The sequence below is a fragment of the Ochotona princeps genome, chromosome 3 (genome assembly GCF_030435755.1).
Source record: "Ochotona princeps isolate mOchPri1 chromosome 3, mOchPri1.hap1, whole genome shotgun sequence".
NCBI lineage: Eukaryota > Metazoa > Chordata > Mammalia > Lagomorpha > Ochotonidae > Ochotona > Ochotona princeps.
Genome location: NC_080834.1, coordinates 67,313,260 through 67,336,799, shown reverse-complemented (window position 1 = coordinate 67,336,799; position 23,540 = coordinate 67,313,260). Strand labels below are relative to the sequence as shown.

Below are 23,540 nucleotides of genomic sequence, written 5' to 3'. Positions count from 1 at the left end.
TTATGAATTTAATTCTTTAGTATGTCTGTTCTAAGGGACCTGAAACTATTCATGGCCTTCACTCACAAACCATCAATTGAATCATCCCAGAAAGCACAAACTTGCAGCATAACCTGGATAATCATTTTAAACACACTTGATTTTCAGGTGAACCTCTCAAATACATGATAATTAGTCCTTATCCCCAGAATTTGGCTGAATACACTAAGATGACTTTTTCTTGACATGCCTTGTCTTTTTCTGATACTTAACTAACTTTTCATCGAGATTTTTTTAAAAAGCAAAAATAGAAAGCTGCAGTGTTGAGATACAATATTCTGAGGGAAAAAACTCCTCAAATATATTTATACCCAGATGTACATAATGCTTCCTGATGAGAGTAGATATTCTCCAAAGGTTGAATAGACACAGTTAACTCTTGGCTTATAAAGCACACTCCTTCCTTCCCATTTGGAAAACTGACATTTTGTTGCTTTACATGTTTATTCATTTTTATCTACTTGATAGGGAAAAGGAGAGGAGGAGGGTGAGGAGCAGGGAGAGGGAATACAGGAATATTCTTCCATCTGCTGGTTCATCCCCAAATGCCTGCCAATAGCTGGGAGTGGGGCCAGGCCTAGCACAGAAGCTCAGAATTCTACCCTGGGGCTTCACTGTGTACTTGAACACTCTCTGCCTTGCAAGGCAATAGTTAGCAGGAAGCTGTACTCAGAAGCAGAGGCAGAACTCCAACCCAGGCACTGTGACCTGGAATAGGAGCATCCAAGAGGCAGCGAGGCTGAGCCCGCATGCCTGCCCAGACACTGACATTCTTTCTCAGCAGTACTTTAAGACAGCTTATTTTGAATTATGAGGGTTTCCCTGCCATAAATCTGAGTTCGCTGTCTTACTTAAATAGTAGACATTTTCTGTCAAATTTCAAAAAATATGTGTCTGCTCAGTTTCACTGATAAGGTAACAGGCTTAAGTGACCGACAGTCATCATTTAGATGGCATTTGAGGTCCTAAATAATTTACACTATGATTCAGGCAACAGAAAGAACCTTTTGAGGTTATTAGAATGAAAAGATTACCTTTTAACCAAGGTTGCTTCAAAAGGTGCATTCCTTCCTGAAGCCAGTGTAAATGCTGGTGAATTCTTTCCATTACATCTGGGCATAATCAGAAAGCTAACATTCTGCAGCGGGTACATTGTAAATAAAAACAGACCAAATCACTTCTCAGTGTGCCATATGGGCATACAGTCTCCAGAAAGTAAGTGATACATTAGCACATATCTGTTCCAAGGCTGCAGCTTTTTTTTTTTTCTTCTTCTTCTTTATCCTGAATTCCTGTATATATTTTTGTGGTAGTCAAGAAATACCAATGTTGTGACACATATGGATTGGGAAATCTTCTCTTGATGGAGTATTTAGCCTGTAACCAACAGCATTCAGTCTAGCCAATTTCAATGAGTGATGCAAATTTATTTTTTCTTAAGCATATTAATAATGGGTCATTAGTGTACACAAAATACAGCATGGCAGAGTGAATAATAGCAAGCATGTTTCTTCAATCAGATACCCATGCTGTGTGTCTGGTTGTGGTTCCAAAAAATCTGGAATAAATGACATGATTCACAAACGAAAAGACTGGCTAAAAACTGGATTTTGGCACCACTCAGTAATATATAAAGTAGTCAGTATTACACTGCATTTTCACATTTAGAAAAAATGGAATTGTTACCTCTGAGACAGGTATATTTGCATCGACCTCTGAATCCTAAAAACAATTTACCCAAAGAATAATATTTAGAGGAACAAAAACTGTGCTGAATCACCTCATAGTCTCAATACACTAGTTTTCTTGCCTTTGCTTTTTTTTTTTTAAGTTTATTTTTATTGGAAAGTCAGATATACAGAGAGGAGAAGAGATAGAGAGAAAGCTCTGTCTGCTGATTCATTGCCCAAGTGGTTGCAACGGCTGCAGCTGAGCTGATCTGAAGCCAGGAGCCATGGACTTCTCCCAGGTCTCCCATGCAGGTGTAGGATCCCAAGGCCCTGGTCTGTCCTTTATTGCTTTCCCAGGCCACAAGCAGGGAGTGGGTGGAAAGCTGGGCTGTTGGGACAAGAACCAGTGCCCTTATGGGATCCTGGCACATGCAAGGCGAGGACTTTAGCCACTAGGCTACCAAACCAGGTCTTTTTTTTTTTTTTTTTTTTTTTTTAAGATTTTAATTCTGATCAAAGGAACACTTGCTAAAACTCTTCAGGCTTTCCAGTTCTCCCACTGACTACTTTAAATGCTCCCATGCTAATCAGCATTCTCCAGGTTCCTGGATAAAACTTATTACTATAGAGCAGTTGAAGGGCACAGATGTCTCGGTGCAGGCAAGTTAGTACAGCATCCAAGCTAAGGAATCCTAATCTTGCAGACAGTGTTTGCTGTGGAAGTTTTACAATGTTACAAACATTAGTCATGACCTTCAGGAAGATAAGAGAAAGCTCTAGGAACTGATTTTCAAAGGGAATTTGGGATTGAGGGTTTCCATGAAAGCTTTCCAGAGCTGCAGCTGCCTAGCTGGTGGATTTTTCATTGGCTGTCACTTGATGGAGGTGAGGCAGGAGGTAGAATTCTTTGGAGGACAAGTTCAGACAGTGAATAGTTCAAGGCTGCAGTCTACCTAGAAATTCCAAGTGTGAAGGGACACAGAAACTATAAATGGTAGAAAGCAGAACTGATTTTATTTTTTTCCAAGGCCATACAAGGCTGAAACCACTTTCTCACTATACTTACTAACCACAGAATAACTTAGTTACTATAAAGTGATGCAACCCAGCATACAGCTGAGGCCATTTCCCCCACATTTTGTGGGTTTTCTTTTGGTCACTATTTTTCACCAATGGTAATGATATGCTGAAACAGTGTAAGCTTTTATGCTGGGAGTGCATGAAAATCAATTTGGCTCAGGCCCAATGCAGTGGCTCAGTGGCTAAACTCTCACTTTGTAAGTGCCGGGATATCACAAAGGGCACCAGTTCCTGTCCGTGCTATTCCACTTCCCATCTAGCTCCCTGCTTGTGGTGTGGGAAAGCAGTAGGGACCCTGCACCCATGTGGGAGGCCCTGAGGAAGCTCCTGGCTCCTGATTGAATTGGCTCAGCTCCAGCTTTTGTGGCTATTTGGGGAGTGAACCAGGGGATGATCTTGCTCCCTGTCTCTCCTTCTCTATGTACACCTGATACATCTTTCCAATAAAAATAAATCAACTCTTATAAAGAATCAATTTGGTTCCGTTACTTTATGTCTGTGTGACTGAAACTCAGTTTCATCTTCAACAGGATAAATAAGGACAACTTTTCAGGGACATGGAGGAACTAAAAGAGCTAGCATATATTAAGTGGCAGCCGACAGCAATTGCCACCAAAGTGGCTAATTATCATTGCCATTAGCATAATTATTAATTGTCCTTTGTTAAATCATCACAGTACCATTCATGCAACTGTAACTAACTTCACCTATAAAGCAACCAAAGCCAAACTCAAATGACAGTTAATCATTCACAGTATTTTAAAGCATATTTCTTTTTTTAATCTCTTTTTTTAATTAATTATTTTTATTTTTGATGATGAGTAGTTGAGTAGGGTGATAGGGGTTAAGGGCTACAGTCAGGTGGGTGAGATCATCTCCACATTCTCTTTTTTTCCCTTCCTGTATCTGGGGGAAGTGAGGAGACAAGAAGAGAAGCCACATCCAGCCCCCTAAAAGCCTCTGCACCCTGGGATGGAGGACAGCTACTTGACACTACCCCAGCGTCCCCGAAAGGCGGCATGCTCTGAGGGTTCTGCTAAAGAGTTTGATAGTTCAACAGTTCTGAATTATTGCCAGTCTCACAACTTCAAGCTCAACAAAATCACTTCAGATTCCACTGGCTGACACAGTCTATCGTAGAGTCTCCCTTTGGCCAGATATTCATTGCCAACTCTTGGTTGGGGTGGTTGATCAATTTGTTCTGTCTTCTGTTCTCTTTTATGGTACCAGGTGTCCTTGTAGACTGTAACATACTGCCATATCATCCATTTGCACCTGGATATGCTGTCCACTGCTCCATCTGAGCCACTGAGAAGGCTCAGCATTGACACATGCACTCCACAGTTAGACCATGAAACCTGCAATTCTCTTCATGGATGGAGTTGTGAGTCAAACTATTTTTTAAAAGATTTATTATTTTTATTCTTATTGCAAAGTCAGACATACAGAGAGAAGGCAGAGAGGAAGATCTTCCTTCCGATGGTTCACTCCTCAAATGACCTCAACGGCCGATGCTGTGCCGATCCCAAAGCCAGGAGCCAGGACCTTCCTCCAGGTCTCCCAGGCGGGTGCAGGGTCCCAAGGCTTTGGGCTGTCCTTGACTGCTTTCCCAGGCCACAGGCAGGGAGCTGGATGGGAAGTGGAGCCACATGGATTAGAACCGGCGCCCATATGGGATCCCGGCATGTGCAAGGTAAGGAATTTAGCCACTACGCTATTGTGCCGGACCCGAGTCATACTATTTTAAAGCATGTTTCTTTGTGCTTTGCAGCTTACAAAGTTCTGTTTAATTTGGTTTAGTTATATTGACTTTATGTCATACAATTTTGTATGGGTTCTTTTAAAACAGAGAAAACATTTTCTGTGAGGGATTTACAATATCCTGAACCCTTTTTGGTTATAGAGGAATACAGCTAGCTGGCTCCTTCTAACCTTGGAGTGACCTCACAATGACTCACTAATAATGAAAACCACCAGCTATGGTTGAGTTGGTTAGATGGAACTAAGCTTTAATACCCATTGACAAGTACAAGAGCCAAATGGGATGAGGGACAGACTGGTCTACTGCTACACATACTGGCAAACCAGGGTAGGGGGTGGGCCTGATGGGGGTTATTGTGGGCCGCCCCGACCAGGCTGCAGCCCCCACTGGTTGATGTAAGGGCCGAGTATGTGCTGGGCAGAACCAGACTGGACTGCAACACCCATTGGTTCCAGTGCAACTCGGGACTGAAAACAGAACCCACCCAGCAATTGAAACCACCAGCTGATCGGGTTGATGGACAGTGCCGGGCCCTGTGCTTGCTAGAACATACAAGAATCTGGTCTGGGAATACCTCAAGGTTTCTTTGGAGATCTCCCCAATTGAACTGCTGGACTCAGAACTCTAACCAAGAAAAGACAGAAGACAGAACAGGTCAATCATTCATCTCAGCTATATGTTGGCAGCGAAATATGGGGCGAACGGAGACTTTATGATGGACCATATCAATCAGTGGACGACCTCATCGAGCGAAACTGGCAGCGAATCATAACTGGAGAACTATTAAAACCACTTGAGCAAATATCTCAGAGCATGCCCCACATCCGGGACTTGGGGTGGGTGGGAAACCGGGTGGGGCTTCTCCCTCAATATCCCCCTTTACCTCAGATACATGATGGAAACAATATGGACATAATAGTATTACCCACTTCCCTATACCCCCTGAACCTTTTTTTTTAACCGCAATTAACTATGTAAAGATTGTCAAAAACAATACAATAAAGTAAAAAAAAAAAAAAAACAAATTCAGTCAAGAAATATAATGTAATCAATAAAAAAAAAAGTGGAAAAAAAAAAAAAGAAAATCACCAGCTACCATTCCCAAAAAGATGTACTCTTGGCTCTGCATACCTTACTACAAGCTCTAAGTCACATGTCTTCTTATTTCTGCTTTTCTTCTCTAAGGGCAGTGAAAATCTGACTTGTATAAATCTTGAGAGAGTAAACCAAAACAAACTCTGAAATTTGACCAAGCATCAACTAAAATGGCAAAAGTGGAATTCCAGGGTCAGGGCATCCACATACTCTCTCTGCACATGCATACCTACCGGTAATTTCCCCTTCTGCACTGAAAGCATGTGTCTTCCAGTTATCATGTTTTAACACAGATTTCCTCAAGTTTCAATAATTACTCCTGTAAAATAGGGGTTTACCAAATTACAGCCAGTGGGCCAAATCTGATCTGCAGCTTATTTGGCTAAAGTCTATGATCACTTTCAGAATTTTTTAAAAACAACAATTTTCCATAACTTGTGAAAAACATACAACTCAAATCTCAGTGCACGTAAGTAAAGTTTTATTGAGACAGTTATGCATGTTAAATTTATATACTGTCTATGGATGTTTTTGTGCTGCAATGATAGAGTTGAGTAGTTGCCGGCAAAACCTAAAATATTTATGATCTGACTTTTTACAGAAAAAGTTTATTGACAATGTTTTTCAGTGCCATTTTCTTGGGAGTTAGGCAAATACTTGAATAACACATCATCTGCCCCCTAATCTTTGCACTCCTGTCCCAGACACTCAGTCTTACAAAGAAACCATGACCTATGTTGAATTTTCCTTGGGAGTGGGATGGATAGTAAGAGAAGGACTGACTCAGAAGTCAAAGATGTGGGATTCAGCATTTTTATGTTGACTCTTAACAATTATATACTTCTTTAATACTGTAATGCAATTTCTCACTTTTTGGGCTCTCTATGTCCTTCAAGCTAGAAAAAAGGAGTCCTATACCCACTTCCTAAATCACCATGATAATCCAGTGAAACTTCACTACCATCTTGTGCCATCATCCAACATTCCAAATCATTCCAGGATCAATAGATTTTGGAAATCATTCTCTTGGATTCATGGATAAAAGATCTAAATTCTTTGTTTTACACTTATGGAGATAGACCCCCCCAAGTGACCACATAACAATATTAAGTAATGTATCCTCAGGGCTGAAATAGTGACACATCAGCTATTTCTTCACTGTGGTGTCAGCATCCCTCATCGATGCCTGTTTGTGTACCAGCTGCTGCCCTTCTGATCCAGCTCCCTATTATTGGCCCAGGAGGACAAAAGAGGATGGCCCCAATCCTTGGGCCCCGGCAACCACGTGGCAGACCTGAAGGAGCTTCCTGACTCCCAGTGTTGGACTAACCCAGCTATGGCTGCTGTTGCCATTTTGGGAGTGAACCAGTACATGTAAGATCTCTATGTTATTCCAATTTTCAAGCAAAAGAAAGAAATATTTGAAAAAACAATAATGCATTCTGGTCTAAACTTAGCACATGTGAGAATGAATTACTGGTTTTCTGGAAAGTCCTCATTATAAACATAGCATTTAGGTACATAGTCTATGTCTTTCTCAAATATTACAGGAGGAAACAGCATGAAAAAAACCTGAACAAAAGGGAAGATGCAGGATGAGCAGATTTTTTATTGTACAACAAATGTACAGAATTTCAATTCTAAACCATAGCTATTTAGGTGCCCAGTAAAGAGAATGGTCTCCTTTAAATCAATTCACACCTTATTGGGTTATGAACTGACCAGAACTTTCAACATATTAAGTCTTTGCTGGGAAGGAAATCTGATTGACTTTGTCATAAATCTGTTTCTAACTATATTTAGTAGCTGACTTGTATTTGTATAGTAGATGAAAAACAGCAGTGATTGGACACATGAGTATTTATGAGTCTAATGATTACTCATCATTCCAAGTGGTGAACAGAACTTGAGTCTTGGCTTGCTTTTTTGGTCACACTGCATTATTAAGCAATTTTAAAACAGGTATTCTTTTTTTTTTTTTTTTTTAAGATTTTTATATTATTGGAAAGCCGGATATACAGAGAGGAGAGAGAGAGGAAGATCTTCCATCCGATGTTTCACTCCCCAAGTGAGCTGCAACAGGCCGGTGCCCGCCGATGCAAAGCCGGGAACCAGGAACCTCTTCCGGGTCTCCCACATGGGTGCAGGGTCCCAAAGCTTTGGGCTAGCCTCGACTGCTTTCCCAGGCCACAAGCAGGGAGCTGGATGGGAAGTTTAGCTGCCAGGATTAGAACCAATGCCCATATGGGATCCCGGGGCATTCAAGGCAAGGACTTTAGCCGCTAGGCCACGCCGCTGGGCCCCTAAAACAGGTATTCTTAACAGGAATACAGGTTCTGGGAAAGATCATAGCAGATGAGAAATGAATGAATGAGAATGAGTAACAATTTTTAATCAGAGAGGACAAATAATCACCCTATTACAAATATGATGACAATTACTCAAACTCGTTAATATTAAGAGATGGAAAACTCTTAGAGGACAAAAAATTTAAGTTTTTCTTTTAGAAATTCAGCAAGCACTTTAAGAAAAGCATTGCCAAATGTCTTAGTCCGTATTCTGTTGCCATAACATACTGCCATACACTGGATAATTTATGACATTACTTCTCATGTTCCTAGAGACCAGGATGTAAAATATGAAGTGCTGGCATATAGCAAGGGCCATTTTGCTGCATCTTCACATCGTGAATGATAGAATGGCAAGAGAGCCAGAGCAAGAGTGAGAGCCATGGGCCTGCGTGGTGGCCTAGCGGTTAAATCCTTGCCTTGCAAGTGCAGGGATCCCATATGGGTGCCAGTGTGTGTCCCGGCTGCTCCACTTCCCATCCAGCTCCTTGCCTGTAGCCTGGGAAAGCAGTCAAGGACAGCCCAAAGCCTTGGGACCCTGCACCCGCCTGGGAGACACTGAAGAAGCTCCTGGTATTGGATTGGCTCAGCTTCAGCTAAGGTGGGATCTTGGGGAGTGAATCAGTATATGGATGATCTTTCTCTCTGTCTCTCTCTGTAAATTTGCCTTTCCAATTAAAAAAAAAATCCTTAAAAATAAAAAAGTGAGAGTCAGAGAGAGAGAGAGCATTTCAACAGCAATGTACTCTCAAAATATGATACTTACCCCTTCATAAAAGGAGATCTAATCGCCTCTTAAAGCTTCCAATTCTTTCTTTTTTATTGCAAAGTCAGATATACAGAGAGGTGGAGAAACAGAGAGGAAGATCTTCCGTCTAATGACTCACTCCCCAAGTGACCTCAACGGCCGATGCTGTGCCGATCCCAAAGCCAGGAGCCAGGAACTTCTTCCAGGTCTCCCAGGCGGGTGCAGGGTCCCAAGGCTTTGGGCTGTCCTTGACTGCTTTCCCAGGCCACAGGCAGGGAGCTGGATGGGAAGTGGAGCCACCTGGATTAGAACTGGCGCCCATATGGGATCCTTGTGCATTTAAGGTGAGGACTTCAGCTGCTAGGCCAGGGTGCAGGGCCCAAAGCTTCCAATTCTTAACCCTGATCTATTGGGGAATAAGTTTCCAACACATGAACCTCAGAAGAAAAATTTAAATCATAACATCCAGTAATTACTCACTTTTGATTGTGTGAAAAATCCCCTTTTCTCGTAGGCAGACTTTTTCATTTTGATACAACTTCAATGACTATACAGTTAAAATGTGCCCTTCCCCCTCCTCTGCCGCAACAAAAAGCAGAGAAAAGAAACTTAAACTACAAAACAGGAATTTCACATTCCAATTTCAATCCTATCTTTAAATCCATTGTATGCTTTTGAGCAAGTCTTCGGTGTTCTGGGCCTCAGTTCCCTAACCTGTAAAACAGAGTGTCCATGGATCTTTTTAGTTCCGAACTACTCTAATTTTCCATTTCCATCCTACAGCAATGAAAATTTACCAAGAAAAAACTTATTAAGAACTGTTAAGTTTTTCTCCTTACAGTTCCAATTTATGTCACCTCTGGGATGCCTCAGAATGTTCCAAAATTTTCTAAATGTCATCCTAACAGTTGGACTTTATCTAAGCTTTCCAGAATACTAAAAGCTTGAATTTGCTGTAACTGTTGCTATCTTAAATGTTATCACAAGTCAGAATCTGTTTGGTCAAGACTAAGCTACTAAAGTCCTCTAAGTGACAGTTTATCTTGCAGAATTTTCAAGTTAAAAATAGACACCATGAGAAATATTTTACCATTTTCATGCACAGAGCTAAATCTTTTTCTGTATTTGACATCAATTGCAGCTCAATCTGATTTTTTTTCATGATCAGAATATAGAGGTTGGAGTGAAATTTGAGCTCAAAGGAAAGCTTTTGCAAATTACAGTTAATTCATATTTGGTATAGTTTACTATGGTTAGACCATCTTTATAAGCAAAATCAGTACACATTTTAATTCAATAGTACTTGATAAAGGATGCAAATCAAAGAGTTAACTAAATACAATTAAAAAAATTGAATGTGCCTGTGGAATATAAATTTGCTATATTATCATTATAAAACAAAGTGTCTTATGATTCCAACAAATGTATTTTTGTACAAATAAGTACATATATTCAAAATAATCAAACTAAATGCAATATTTTATCTACAAGCATTGAAACAAAAAATGTTTTTCTGAGGACACACATCTGAACTAGCTATTAAGACACTAGTGTTTCATACTGACGTGTCTGGGCTTGAGTCCAAGCTCCGATTTCCAATTCTGTCTGTGCCGGCGTGCATCCAGGGAGGCATCAGGTGGAGGCACAATTAGTTAGGTTCTTGCAAGCAAGCTCCTGAGTTCTTAGCTTCTGGTTCAATCTGACCTAGCTCTAGCTATTGTGGGCATTTGGGGAGTGAACCAGGAGACAGGTTCCTGTCTCCTGTGTCTCTCTTTTCCTGTGTCTCTTTCTTTAAAGTGAAGTGAAATAACATGAATAAAATAAAACAATACAATAAAATAAACAAAAAAATGTAAAAGGTAGGAATGAGCAATATGGTAGAAGGGTAAGCTATTGCTTGCAACATCCACACCCCTTACTGAACGACTGGGATGAAATTCTGCTGGTGCTTCCTGCTGATGCATTTGGGAAACAGCAGATGATGGCTCCAGAATGTGGCTTCCTGCCACAAATGTGGGAAACCCAAGTGTATTTCCTGGCCTCGGCATGGCCAAGTTCCAGCTGTTGGGGCATTTGATGGAGTGAATTTATGGATGGAAGATCTCTTTCTTTGTCATTTTACCCTTGAAATAAGTAAATTGACCCCAAAACTTTAAAAAATGTTTCCATCCATTTTTTGATGGAAACGCAGATTTACAGAGAAGGAGAGACAGAAAGATCTTCCATCTGCTGGTTCATTTCCCAAATGGCTGCTATGGTTGGAGCTGAGCTGATTTGAAGCCAGGAGCCAGGAGCCAGGAGTTTCTTTGGGGTCTCCCATGTGCGTACAAAGTCCCAAGGCTTTGGGCCATCCTCCTCTACCCTCCTATGCTACAAGCAGGGAGATGGATGGGAAGTGGAGCAGCCAGGACATAAACCAGCAAGAGCTTGCAAGAGGAGGATTAGCCACTGAGCCATTGCAACAGGCCCATACCCAAAACTTTCTTAAAAATAAATCTAATCAATATTAGGGCCATTATTCTTTGAATTATAGTAATAAAGTGTTCAGATAACACAGCAATACAGCCATTCTCTCACTTCCCCTTTAAAAAAAATTCATTTTAAAGGTAAATAAGTTAATTTTTTTATAAATCAGAAGAAGCGAGTCAATATTTTAAAACATCTGTGAAAATAGGTTATTTTGCTTGTAAAACAGCACTAGTACTACAACACCAGAAGTCAAAACATTCACAGAAATGTGCATTATTAAAAACTATCCATGGACTTCAAATTCCTTTTGCAGAAAAATAAACTTACCATTTAATTCAATTATTCCATAAAGTTTTTGAAAACCCCTTGAGTGTGCGCATGTGTGTGCATGCTCATGCATGTACTTGCTACAATAAACAGTATATTATAAAAATTATTACTGTAAACTCTTCAAAGTAATGAGTTCCAAGTCCGTTATAGTTACAGTGATCATTTAAAAGAGTCAATTCTCCTTTCTGGAAATAGGATCTCACTCTCCAACATGTGTTGTTGTTGCCGGCAAGGTTCGAAGGCCTGACCATGTCTTCCCTGAAATATAGTACTAACTTCATTACAGCCCAGCCTGAATCATTAGTTGAAAAGCAAAAGTAGAAAAGTTCATTGGCTCAGAGCAAGGGTTAAAAGATGATGGCCTGGATTACACAGTTTAGCTATATGAGTGTAGGTAAATTACTGAACTTCAGTAAATCTTAGTTTCCTCATCTGTAAAGTTTTCTCATCTGTAAAATGCAACTCAAGGTAGTGACAGATTAGCAAGTTGCCTGGCAATAGTACTCAAAACATGTTAGCAGCTTTGGTTTTGTTATTATTATTGTCCCCCTAAATGCCCAGAAAAAAAAGAGAGTAGGATTTAATCAACATGAATCCAACCCCATAATTCTTGTACTTAAGAATTTTTGATCAGCTTCCCATTGGACTTAAGAAGTTACATACAAAGTCTTTACCATGGCTTGCAAGATTTGGCATTGTCTATTTCTGTTATCCTGATGCTTTACTCCACATTCCATACCCCAACTTCTCTTCCAAAGCCTCAACGTTTTTTCAGCTGAGTGTCATGTTCTTCCTCTTACTCATAGCTTGCTTAACTCTAAACTCTTGGTTTAGAAAAAGCAAGTCAAATTGTTCAAATAATTCTGACCTTTAGGGAACTGGAAATTTACAAGCAAGGGTGAAACAATATCTAAACAGCAATGCATTGGGAAAGGCAACATTGAGACATGAGACCTTCGGCATGAACTGAAATTCACTGGGGGTTGATGTAGAAAACAAGGCCAGCATTGTGGTATAGCATGTAAAGCTACTGCCAGTAAGACCAGCATTCCATATGGGCACTGACTCAAATCCTGGCTGCTCAACTTTCAATCCAGTTCCCTGCTAATTGTTAAAGGCCTGGAAATTTAGCTAATTGCTACAGACAGTGGAAGATAGCCCATGTGTTTGGGTCCCTACCACCTATATGGAAGATCCAGATAACGCTCCAGGCTCCTAGTTTTACTTGGCCCAGTGCTGGCCACTGCAGCCAACTGGGGAGTGAGCCAGCAACTCTCACTTCTTCTTGCCCTCCATCCCTCCTTCTCTGTTTCTTTCCCTTCTGGGTAACTCTTTCCAATTAATAAATACATCTTAAAAAAAATGAGAGGACACAACCCACAGGACTTGTTTTATTTTTGGACCCTAGTCCATAAGGTCAATAGGGTGGGTTTGACTCTTTAAAGAATTTTCTTTGTATCTCTGTCTACAGTGAACAAATATACTGAAATATACACAGTCCCTACCCTTGTGGAATCTACACACTAAAATAGAAATCAGGTCACAAAGAAGATAATTATGTAGTACATCAGAGTGTGATATATGCTAAAGAAAGGGAAAAAAAAACACAAAGAAATAGAGAGGGAATGGTGTACGTGTGGCTATAAATTTAGACAGTGTGTCAAAGACATGCTTCATTGAGAAGTTAACATTTAAATAGAGCTGAATGGGGTGAATGGGCCATGCAGATAACTTCAGGAAAGAGGGAAGAGCAGGACAAAGGTCATAAGGAGGAAATGATATATTTGAGGCACAGACAGGAAGCAGCTGGAATTTTGGAGATTAAGTCAGAGAGCATCATGGGTCATCGGTAGGACTTCGACTTTTCAAAGTGAGCATGATGGGAAGATTCTGAGCAGCAGGGTAATATGTGACTTAGGCTTTAATAAGATACCTGTGACTGCAGGAGAGAAAAAGTGTGGAGCAGGGAGACCAGTCAGGTTACTGCAATAATCCTGGAGCAAGGTGGTGCTGGTCCAGGCTGCAGTAGAGTGGGGGAGGTCTGTAAGAAGTGAGTGAATTCTGGGAGAATGCTGAGGTAGAGCCAATAGCATTTCCTGACCATTAGGTGTGGAATTCGACTGTGAGAGAGGAGTCCAGGACAGCTCTACAGTTTCTGACCGAGCAAGTGGAAGAGAATTTGCCAACACTTAAAATCAGGAGATTTAACTTAATAACCCAGATTTCCAACTTCACTGAAAATACTGGAATATTTGGTCAACCTCTGGGTTACATTTCTCACAGGACGAAAGTGGGCTGGAGGTGAGAAGCAGCTGCCACACTGAAGATAACTAGTCCTTGGGTTCATTCCAATCCCCAGTACCTATTGTCTTACATGTTCTTTTCTGCATTAGAAACAGTTGTTGGTAGCTGCCTGACTCCTGTATGCAGTTTGAATTGACAATTCCTCCAAAAGTAGTTTCCTCATTTATTCATTTATGAAATGTGTACACATATACTTGTATGTACACACACACACACAAATATTACTTAGCTATAACAAAGAATGGAACTCTACCATTTACATCAAATGATTTACATCAAAATGATTGCAATGGATGGACACCATGTTGGTTGAACTAAGCAGGACATATAAAACCAAAACCCATGTTCTCACTTACATGAAGAAGCTAACATTAAAATTGAAAAAAAAAAAAAAGTAAATGCCTGAGTTTATCAGTATTGTTACTAATATTATTTTGTCAAACTTCATTTTAAATTTTTGTCAAACCACTGGTTAACAATGATACATTACTAAAGATTTAATGATCTGTGATTATTTTAAAATTTACTGTATAGGAATAAAATTGACATTTTTTCATTTGACTACTGATTATGGCCCTTCTGTATAATCCTGCTGAACTACGGTCTTTTTACTTTTTGCTTGTTGAACCCTTTATTTAGTGCAGCATCAATGCTTCAACTATGATATAAATTAAAATGATGATCTTGAAAATTAAAAAAAGGAAAAATGGAAGAGGAAGGAAGGAAACACATGGAGGGAAGAGGAAAGGAGAGAAATATAATATTCTTAAACTGTATTTATTAACTAAACTGAAGATGCTCTTTGTATTAATATCACATTAACAAGAGGGTTGATGGGAATTGTGTTGTACTAATTATTATGCAGTTATTATCACCCTGAGAATATAATGTAGTCTTTTTAAAAAACCCTTCAGTTTACATGTTCAAACCAGAAAAATATAAAATACACTATTAAAAATATTTTCAACATGATATTAGCAAAGTTAAAATATACAGTTTGTAAAAGCAAGTAAACAAATTTAAACCTTATTTCTCAGCTCAGTCTCAAAATGGCTGTGTCTGAGAGGCTGTGCTTTTGGTAAATGGCCTTTAAATTGATAAATGGAGCCATGAATGATACTGAGCTGCAACCTGGCAAGGAAAATGACCCGAGTTGGTAAGGAGAAATCCCTCCATGCAGTCTCTTTCTCTTCTAAATATTGGCACTTACATACAGAAGTGAAAAAACTCATGACTTAGAGTTACTCCATATATTAAAAAAGCAAATATATTAATATGAGGAAGAATGTAAAGAAAAACATCTGTTAATCTGCAGTGCAGAAACTGGAAGCACAGTAATCGTGAAGACAGATATTTGTGATCATCAAAGCGTATGTTTATAAACAACTATTTTCACCATCAGTTAGCAGAAAATAAAGGTCAGCTTCTCAGTCCTATGGGTCGAGTGAGAGTCAGCACATCAGCATGGTCACCGGTTTCTGACCTTGGGCAAACCATGGAATCACAGTGGATACCACTTGTAAAAGGAAGAGTCTGTGGAGAGTAATAGGTCAATGGCTTTCATAACTGACTTCTGCTAACCCAATTCTGTTGCTGTGTTTAAATCAGTATAGACCTCAGTCCCAGCACGATAGCGCAGTGGCTAAAGTTCTTGCCTTGCACGCACCCGGATCCCTTATGGTCGCCGGTTCTAATCCTGGCGGCCCTGCTTCCTACCCAGCTCCCTGCTTGTGTCCTGGGACACCAATTGAGGACGGCCCAAATCCTTGGGACCCTGCACACACAAGAGGGACCTGGAGGAAGTTCCTGGCTCCTGGCTTCAGATTGGCTCAGCTCCAGCCGTTGTGCTCACTTGGGGAGTAAAGGAAGGGAGGAAGACCTTCCTTTCTACTGTTTCTCCTCCTCTATGTATATCCACCTTTCCAATAAAAATAAATAAATCTTTAAAAAAAATCAGTATAGACCTCAATATACAGAACACTTGAGGATAGAAAGATGCTCTTGAGTGTGTCATCCACTTCTTCCAGTTGCCTAGGCTTGTTCTCAAACCTGCTTATGTCTGTTGGGCTTGTTACTGTAATTCCAAATTTATATTCTGTAACCTGATGAAATGTAACAATGACACATGAGTTATTTACTATGAAGAGTTCATTGACTAGTTTGAGAAGCAGACAGATGCAGGTTAGAAGTTTATAAAAAGTAAGGAAAACAAACTAAGTCTAGAAGGATTCTTTGTATAGTCTGTTTTATTGGGGCAAAAGTTTAGAAAAATTGAAACGAGAAACAACAGGAAACGTAGTCATCAAGGTATAATTAATACACAAAAATCGTTAGAGAATTGTAATCAGCACACTTGCAACCAAAAAAAAAAAAAAAAAAAGGCCTTGACCCTCCATTGAGCTTCTACTGCAATGGGAAAGGGGCTAAGAATCCTGATGAAATGTTGCAGATGTCACACATGCTTGATTAAAACCATATAAAGCAGGTAACAATGACATTGAAAGAGCTTTCCAGTGAAGTGGCTGGCGGGAGCAAGGGGGACAGAGAAACTACTTTTGACACTAACTAATCCTTGCTGGGCTGTCGGCTGAATGGATCCATCCACCTAAGCAAAGAATCACAGGTTAATTTCTACAAAATTCCCTAAAAGAAAATATTTCTTTACTAGAGTATTTTCTCTGTCCTCCACTCACACTATTCCATGGAAAAAAAATTTTTTTTTGATAAAATTACTTGATGGGTAATAGTATTTATTGAATTTACCTGCACAAGAAGAATTTTAAATGAGGACACAGACTGCTTTGGTTTCCTGGGAGTATTTTATGAAGAGCACGAGTCAATCTAGGTAGAAATAATAGTTTTCAACAGCAAGACTGGGCCTGTAATTTTCTGCAGCACACCATGACATCATGGTTTATAAGAGGCCAGCTCCATAAATCAAGCCTTACCTAATTAGAGATTCTTCTGCAAATCTACGCTATTAGAGCAAATAATTAAAACAGCCCATGCAATAATACAAGCCAGATCTATTTACAAAAATGTTGTTTTTCCCCCCAAACTCTTTTAGTCTTACTACTACTTACAGATCCTTCACATTTAGTAAATTATATACTCAGAGCATGTCTTTTAGTCTGACTTCACTTTCAAGGAATTCTTCAATTAACTTTACGTTGCTTTAAGCTGTTCATCCAACGAGAAAACAATCTGTGGTTTCTGACTCCTCTGTGTGCCAATGGCTGCCATCCATGTTTGACTTTCAGACACTCTGTCTCGGGAGAGCCAGGGTCTGTTTGCGTAAAACCAGCCAGTTGTCATAGCATTTTGACAAGCACTATAGAAAAACAAAGAACAATACGCATGGTGGCTAAACCGGGAGTATTACCACTGCAAGGGTGACTACATTGGGGACACATGTGACTTCTGGCCTGGGCCCAGAAGGTAGCACACACTCCATTTTCCTTTGTGAACTTTCCACTCTCAGCCACTGTGTATTTATCACCAATTCTTTTGTTTCCTTCCCACCTCCATTCCTATGGTTAAAACACCTGAAACTCTTGGAAAGGTGTGGTTACTCCAATAACATGCATAAAAGCAAGTAGAAATCTAAAAAACAAGAGATTGTGTGGGCTCTGCAACGGTTACAGTGCATCTCATGTCAGATCTTCCGCCAAATACAGTATAATAAAAAAGAATGAGCTCAGAGACAGTACTTCAGTCCAAAATTCCAAATTCTCATAGCCTCTCGTGTAGCACCTCAAATCTTTTTGCTCATTCACTCATGTTTTTAAATAAGGACAAATGACAACTGGGCAGTGGAAAATAACCATGGGAACAAATGATGGAAACAAATGATGGCTGCTGAAGAAAAAGATCCTCAGGTTTCCTACCTATTCCAGCTGAATCAGACAGAATGGAGTCTCTCTCACTTTCTTTTCCCCTGTGTTTGGCCAGTTTTTTACTGTCCCTCATCGATGTCCATTCTTGTGAAGTGGCCAAATACACTGAGGGTGTTGTTTGAAGCCTTCTGAACATTCAAGCACACTATAAGATGAATGTGGCATTTTCCCCAAGTCATACTCATTGTTTAATGGGATGAGAAATTGCTGAAACTGCAGGCCTTTTCAGAGCTACAGAATGAACACTGACAGTCATGCCATGACAAGCATGCAGGCAGAGCCAGAGAAACTAGAGTAAATGCACAAGCCAGGTAAAGCCCAAGGGCTGGGAGTAGATTTGGCACTAGTTCAGCTTGGACTAGCCATGGAGAGGAGGACCAATGGAAGTTCTGCTCTTTCACTTCAGGACAATGACTTCTCTCTTAATGCTAGTGGTTACGGCACTTAGGCTTCCGGGGGGACTCACGGTCTTCCCTCTGTTACTTAAAATTGAAAAAAAATCCCTAGGTAAATTTATTATTCATTTTGATTGTAAAAGTATCACAAATGCTTTGTGGAAAAAAAGAAGATGAATATAATTGTCTCTCCGAGCTACTCAATTTTTCTTTTCAGTTAAGGACAGAATTTCCAAAAATATCAGATATTCGTTCTTTAACTAGAAAATTACTGTTGCTGTTGAACTGTAATTTACTCATTATTCATTTAGGGAATCCCTGAAACTTCCAGAAGCTCCTAGAATTTACAGAAAGGCCTGGCTGAGGACAGGATGTTACCTAAGTTTTCCCTGGATATCAAACTTGTATCTTTATGTCTATTCCAAGGTTTAAAAATACAAGTAACCAAGACACTTGCTATGAAATTCACTGATCTGTTCAAAACACTAATTTATGAAAGTCCAGTAGTCTTCTAAAATGGAGTCACAATGTAGATCTTCCAAAATTAAGAGTTCAAAATATTGTTTCCTGTCTACCTCTTCGCTCTTACACTAGAAACTTCAAAGTAAAACAAACTATTGTAAGAATTTTATTTCCAGTGAGGCAATTCTGAAATTCTGAGATGGGTTCCTTTTCGCTAGATGCTTCTTGCCGAATGTCACATATATATATAAGCTTATTACTATTATTATTTTGAATCAAAGGTGCTAAAGATACCTAGAGACTAATTAATCAACTTGCTTCTATGCTGGTGTCACCTTTTTGCTTTGGAAGTTCAGTGACTACAAAGGGAACACTTCACCATTCTAGTATAAACTTGTACAGATTTAGAAATTAGTACAGCTTCTAGCGATAAACTTGTCTTCTAGTAAGAAACCACAACATCAAGCCTTAAGTGAGGTGATTTAGCTTTTATAAAATCTGCAAAAGATTTATCTGAAGAATAGAGAACTGAATAGCAAACAGTATGTGAAATGGAAAGATGCTTTGGGAGCAATTAAATAAATGAAGACACAAGGTTTTTAAAAGTTTACATGAGGAAATGAAGACATTAAATGTCAATTTCAGAAAACAAAATTGCAAGGTATATGATATGATAGTGAATTTCTTGATTATAATAAGGCCTTCTCAGGAACAGGAATACTGACACGGCTTTTACTCAGAGTGATTTATGAATCAGGTTATTATGCAGAAAATAATACACAGAGTTGTAAAGTCAGTATTCATGTGTAACACTTCTCTGCCCTCTTTCTGGCAGTAGTGATTTCCTCAGACAAACAGCCACTCTAGTTTTACAGAATTCTCAAGTGAAGAAATGAAAATTTTACAAAATGAAAATAAATCATGAAGCTTGAAGAATTATGACCAAAAAAATCCATTTACTTCTAAATCTTTTGATACTAGCTTGAAAGACGGATGATAGCTTTGTAGAATATGAACCACACTCTTTCACCAATATCTACTAGCGTACATTTTTACTGGTTAAAAGTGTTATAAACATGAAAACAAAGGAAGGGCAGTTAATAGCCATACCCAAAAAGTCTAGAAATCATTTTAGAGAGAACAGAGTAGCTGCAGCTATCCTTATCTATATGGAAATATCCCAACTTAAAATGTCAGATAATTAAAGAATTCTCAAGTTGCAGTTACTGACAGGAAGAAATACCCAGAGAGAAATTTAATTCTTTGGTTACTAAGGTATAGTGAGTGCTAGGTATATCTGAGTGGCTAAACAGCACAAAAGGTTAAGGAGTTTAACATGTGCACAACTGATGTGATGAACTCACTAACCATCCCCGCTAACAGGAGAGGTAATTGCAGTAGTGGTAAGATCAACACAGTCTTTGGGAGGTGCTCAAACTTCCATCTAGTGTCTTTATCCCAGTCTTTACTGAAGCCGAAAAACCTCAGCTAATTTAACAGCATCTTCATAATCAGATACAGCTATGTAATTTAATAAATATTTTATAAGTACTGATTTTTAATGATAGACATTTTCAGGACAACATTTTGGCAAGGGGAAATTCATTAGGAGAACAGGAGAATTAAAAGTTCTCAATATCTGTATAGAGTACATGGAGAAAAAATGAAACAAGATTCAAACGTAATAGAGTGAGTGAATTCTAAGCTTCTAAATGTGTCATTACCATTTGTAGTTTCTGCCAAAGTGTGTCCTCAATTAGCTCAGCCATTCAACTTCTTCCTTTTTGTAAGACATTTTAGAGTTTTACCATATTTAGCATATTTGCACTGTAAACCTTCACGAGTACTGATAGGCATTTTTATTAAAGTTAATAGACTGTTGGCAGCATATCTCGTAAGACTCCACAGAGGAACCCTGATGGACATCATGGCAAGCTTTCAAAAGCGAGTCCTTCCTATTTTGGGGACCACGTTCTGGAAGATAGCGAAAGCTAATGGCATCTATTTTACAGTTATGAATGGTCATGATTCATTTTGTTTATTCTTAAATCGCAACACAGGTTGCCACATGTAGAAAGTTAAATATATATTTATTGAAATGGATAGTATTTGAAAAAATGTATATTATCCTACTTGCTGGTGATTCCTGATCACCCACAGTATTGGTTTTTATAAAACAAGACACTGACAGAAAATACAAAGTGGCTATCAACATCAAAACAGGGAACAGGATGAGCAAAAAGTTACAATTCAAACCTGAAGCTGAATGGAATAGTTAATGCACTAAAAAGATGAATACAGGCTGTACTTGCAAATCTAATTACAGCAACCAAGGTTTCATTTTTGGAGGAAAGCATTAAAAAAAAAATCACATGGTGACTGACAGGAGCCATGAGAGCTCTGAGAGATGAACAGAAACAAACTGGAGTATAAAACCTGTCAGTTTATCAAACATTATGCAAGGGTTATACATTAACATTATAGGTAATAAGGTTAGAATAAAGAAAGGGAATTCATCAACCTTATCATTTATCATCAATGATTTCTAAGTAGTAAAGAGCCTGCATAAATCTATTCAAAAACAGGGAAAAACTAAGGGATTTTTTAGCAACCCTTGAGTCCCAAATTTGGTATAAATGTGATCTATCGCAAATCAATATCATACCTTGTTTTAAGGGTACTTGGTTTTTCTGTAAATTTGGTTAGTATAAATCATACTTTTTTAAAAATTATTTTTTGGTTCTTCACATATATTAGTAGTAACTTTTACTTCAATAATTTTAACATTAGATTTCAACTACAAATTATAGAAGCAATGAACTTAAGGCTCACATATTTTAAAATATTATTCCACAAATAAATAAAAATATTCTATGTTCATGACTGTCCATGACTGAAAGAACTGGTATTAAAATGTTCATACTACCAAAAAGTGATATGCAAATTCAACACCTATCATGTTGGTCTCAAGAAAATACACAATATAATGCCTACTTTCGGAAAGGCATGATGTTGGGAGGAAAGATTTTTTGGTTTTGTTTGTAATTCAAATGTCTAGTTCTAAGCTTATGGTAGAACGAGCATCCAAACAAGGAAGAAAAGAATTGCTAATACTTAACAATTTGTGTACTTTTGCAGTGTTTGTGGCAAACAAATTATTCTCTGAAACAACCCAGACTATCATGGGCAATGTTTGCAGTAAGAATGGAGTCTCTTTTGTCCCCGTGAGTTATTGAGGCCTCAAATCTATTATTATTATGGACCACAATCCCTGGTACCATGTTTGGCAACTGAATCTTAGCATCATGAAATTGTGTTTTTTTTCTTCTATTAAATAACTTTTAAAAATATTTTGAAGACATACACTATGATTCAAAACAGAACTTCTTAGATGATATACAAGACTTTATTCAACATGCATTGCAACAAACTTTCAACAAATAAAATTTGAAATTACTGCTCTAAACTAATAATTAGTTTCTGAATGAAGTTCAAACTTTTAAAAATAAAACTAAACATAACAACTAAACATAAGAACTCTTCTATTTTCTGAGGTTAAAAAAAGTGGCATTGGCGAAAGCAACTATAAAAATGCAGGATTTTCAATTCTGTTTTTTGACACATAAACATGATGGTACCTCAAACATTTAATACATGGGAAAATTTATTACCTGGGATATGTATTAAAAGACAAACTTATTTGGAGCAAAAAAAGAAGTTCATGCATATTTTTTCCATAATATGCATTTTCATGAACTTTTTGAGGGTTCATGACATTCATGAATTTTAATTACTTTGCACCAAAATAAATTTATCTTTCAATTGTGTTTTCTGTGAATTTTTGGAAATGCCCTTATATATTTAAATTCATGCTTTTTTCTTGTCTAATATCCCCTCCCTCTTTTTGCTTTCCAGAGAGAGTACACTACTATGATCAACACTGTGGGAAAATACAGATTGAAAAATAAAAGAAAGTGGTATTTTACATCATGATAAAAATAGAAATACTTTACCAAATGGAAAATTCCATCAAATGAAATGTCACTCCAGTCAGATGACTTACCTAAAAGTAAGAGAGAGGAAAAAGTTAGAACTTGGCACTAAACTCAACTCTTGATGTACTAGATTCCAAAACACATGGTAGCTATCTAAATAACTTAGTGGACAGTCCAAAACAAATAGAAACTATACATATTGGGAAGCATTCATCCCTTTTGAAAGAAAATGGTAAACGTGGTGCAAAAGCAATGCTGTCAAAGTGTTGTTTACTTTCCAATCACCTAAGTCTTATCCATACTTGCGGAGCTCAGTTTTTGAAAATGTGGACATACTGGCATGGACAGGCCACAGCTAAACTAGAACCTTCTCTCTAAGATCTCCAGTTACTGTCTTAAAAAGAGACTGTCAAAGCTGCACATTTTCAAATATCTTCATCTCCTATGACTTGAGAAAAAGGTATTAGTGTATCAAGTGCTACTGTAATTTCCTCTGTTGGTTTTCTTTGCTCTTAACACTTAGATGCTTTGACTGTTTGCTTTTTTATTTTCCCAAGTGAACACTGATGTTCATGAAAGGTGCCAGATTAACAGCCTAGGAAATTAAGAGCTTGCTCTATCGAGAGAAAAGGCTCAGTGTAGTGGAGGTGATGAAAGTTTCTCCTACACTGTGCTTGCCTATGTATGTTAGCTCTGACCCACAGTCACCCTAGCTCTCCAATTTTCATGGTCCATTAATGTTGCAGACTGTTAAGGCTGCTAACAGGGGTAGACAATCCAGTTCCTGCTTGCTGATACCATTACTGTTACTACAACTGAAGGTTCAATTCACTTGGTAAAATTATGTGGAAATTTATGTCAACTGCCATTTTGTTCCAGGACAATGGAAAAATAAGTTGAACCAAAGATGGGTTTTATATTCTTGGCAATATTGCAGATTTGGTGGG

The 23,540-nt window shown here is 38.5% G+C and overlaps 1 protein-coding gene across 3 annotated transcripts in view; it reads right to left on the bottom strand.

Moving 5' to 3' along the window:
• Positions 1-23,540, bottom strand: part of CMSS1 (cms1 ribosomal small subunit homolog) — a 354,605-nt gene that overhangs the window by 138,638 nt on the left and 192,427 nt on the right. The window contains exon 2 of one of the 3 annotated variants that reach the window (XM_058661791.1): positions 22,612-22,661. The exons of the other annotated variants lie outside the window; for them this stretch is intronic. The gene's annotated coding sequence lies outside the window, so the exon portion shown is untranslated. The remainder of the gene's footprint in view (positions 1-22,611; positions 22,662-23,540) is intronic. 3 annotated transcript variants of the gene reach the window in all.